Raw genomic sequence first — 2,853 nt, 5'->3', positions numbered from 1 at the left:
GCCCTGACCCAGCAGAGGGGAGGCCCGGCCGGGGAGCGGGGACAGAGTCACTGGGGGGTTCCCCAGCCAGGGAGGAGCAGCAGCCACTGGAGATTGGGGCAGAGGAAGGGGGGATCCCAGCCCCCAGACGGTTCTCCCTGCTCTGGGGACGCATGGAGGGGTCAGGGCCCAGTGGCTCCCTATGGCACAGGCCCCAGCCACACAAACACCCTGTCCCCTCGGGAATAACAGTGATGATTGAAGCTGAGTTTTGGGGGTGGGGGGGCAATCGCCAAGTCAGTGTTTCAGCCCCTCCCCCCACCGCAACAGACGCTGGTTCTATTCCCGCAGGGGGAACTGACCCGACCCAGCCTGGAGCGGCGCCGACTCCCACCCACCCGGGCAGGGCGGGGCCAGGTACATGGGCTGGGGGGGAATCACCATCAAACCAGCCCTGGAAGGCTCATGCTGCCCAAGGAGCCTCCCACAGGGGTTGGGGCTGGTTGGGCGGGACGGGGGCAGTGACTCCTGGTGCATGATCCCAGACACCAGGGGGAGGGGCAGCCCCTGCCCCTCCCTCACCACCAGACCCCCCCCAGCTCCTCCGACACCTCCTGCCCTGTAGGTTGCTGCCTGGAAGCTACTGGGGGGTCCCAGGAGAGGGACAGGATCCAGTGGGCCTGGCTCTGGGGTTGGGACCAGCTGGGTGCCCGGGCGGGGCCTGGGGCTCGGGTTCCCAGGTGTCCGGTTTTTGACCCGCACACCCGGCTGCAAAGGGACCCTGGCGCCCTCCAACCCCCTGCCCAGCCCGGTGAAAATGAGCGAGTGAGTGGGGGGGGGGGAGCGAGCGATGAGGGGGGTGGAGTGAGTTTGGGGGGGGGCCTCAGGGCAGGGGCAGTTCATCCACCAGGGCAACCGCCTTGTTGGGGAAGCTGAGGCTTGGAAGCCAGACCTGCCAGATGGGGGGGTTGGGGGCTCCGCTCCCAGGGCAGCGCCAGCTGCTGATCTCCCCGTCCGAGCCGCCGAGTGACTCTCCCCTTCCCCCACAGCAGCCTCCCCGGGGCGCCCGGATTTCACCCACGCCAACATCGCCCGCCTGGGGCTGAGCGCCGCGGTCCTGCTTGTCCTGGGGCTGATCCTGGCCGAGGCCTGTTACAGCCGCCCGAGGGGGGCGCCCTAGCTGAGGTGACCCCTTTGTCGCTCGCCTCTGGATCCTTTTTCCAGTGTCTCCACCTCCTTTCTATGGAGCGGGGACCAGAACTGGACACAGCTCCCGGCCTGCCCAGCGCCGAGCAGAGCGGTTCTCACCGCCCGGGACATGCGCGCTGCCCCTCTGGTAGTGCAGCCGCACGTTGCATTTGCTTTTGTCTTGCACCGGCATCGCGTCGCTGACTCACGTCGAGGGTGCGATGATCCACCACAGCTCCCCGCTCCGTCCCAGCAGTGCTGCTGCCAACCCAGCTACCCCCATCCTGCGTTTGTGCATTTGGTTTTTCTTCCCTACATGCAGCACCTCCATTGACTTTTGAACAGCTTGGAAAAGAGACGACTAAGGGCTGGTCTACACTAGGACTTTAATTCGAATTTAGCAGCGTTAATTCGAACTAACCGCTCAACTGTCCACACCAGGAAGCCATTTAATTCGAACTAGAGGGCTCTTTAGTTCGAATTTGGTACTCCACCCCGGCAGGTGGAGTAACGCTAAATTCGACATGGCTAGCTCAAATTAGGCTAGGTGTGGATGCAAATCGAACTTAGTAGCTCCGGGAGCTATCCCACAGTGCACCACTCTGTTGACGCTCTGGACAGCAGTCCGAGCTTGGATTCTCTGACCAGCCACACAGGAAATGACCCGGGAAAATTTGAATTCATTTTCCTGTCTGGGCACTTTGAATCTGACGTCCTGGCTGGACATCGGGGCGAGCTCAGCAGCACCGGCAGCAATGCAAAGCTCTCCAGCAGAGGAGTTCATGTTATCTGTGAATAGAAAGAGGGACCCAGCATAGACTGACTGGGAACTCTTGGATCTGATTGGTGTGTGGGGCGAGGAGTCTGTGCTTTCGGAGCTGCGCTCCAAAACAGGGAATGCGAAGACCTACGAGAAGGTCTCCAAAGCCATGATACAGACAGAGGATACAGGCGGGATGCAACGCAGCGCCGCGTGAAAATCAAGGACCCCAGACAAGGCTACCAAAAAATCAAAGCGGCAAACGGACGCTACGGAGCCTGCCACCACTGCCCCACCAGTGACCGTGGACTCTGACGATGGGACAGTGTCGACGGCCAGTTCCTCGGTGATGTTCACGGACGGGGAAGATGAGGAAGGGTTTGTGGAGGACGAGGCAGGTGAGAGCGCTTACAACGCTGGTTTCCCCGACAGCCAGGATCTCTTCATCACCGTCACGGAGATCCCCTACCAACCCTCCCCGGCCGTTAACCCGGACCCTGAATCAGGGGAAGGAGCAGTCGGTAAGTGCTGTAACCATGTTAACTTTTATTCTTAATATAACAGGAATCTTAACTGTGTGAAAAGGAGGTCTCTCTAGATATGGGGATAGAACAGAAATCATCCTCGGAGATCTCCACGAAGCTATCCTTGCGTTAATGGAAAAGCATCAGCAGGAGGTTCCTGGGGAGAGCTGCCTTATTGGGTGCTCCGTGGTAGCACAGTTTTCCACGCAAGGCTTTCATGAGGAACTCAGGGAGCACTGCGTCCCCGAGCACGGCTGCATCGGGCCCTGCTTCGTGCTAGCTTTCACGCAGCATGCGCTCTCTATCTCCTTCAGTGACCCTCCTCAGGGTGATCTCGCTCGGAGACTCCTGCATCTAATTAGGGTAATTACTGTAATTTTACGCCTGGTCCAAAGTATTTTT

The sequence above is a fragment of the Mauremys reevesii genome, linkage group 22 (genome assembly GCF_016161935.1).
Source record: "Mauremys reevesii isolate NIE-2019 linkage group 22, ASM1616193v1, whole genome shotgun sequence".
NCBI classification, from domain to species: domain Eukaryota; kingdom Metazoa; phylum Chordata; order Testudines; family Geoemydidae; genus Mauremys; species Mauremys reevesii.
This window is presented reverse-complemented; position numbering follows the sequence as displayed.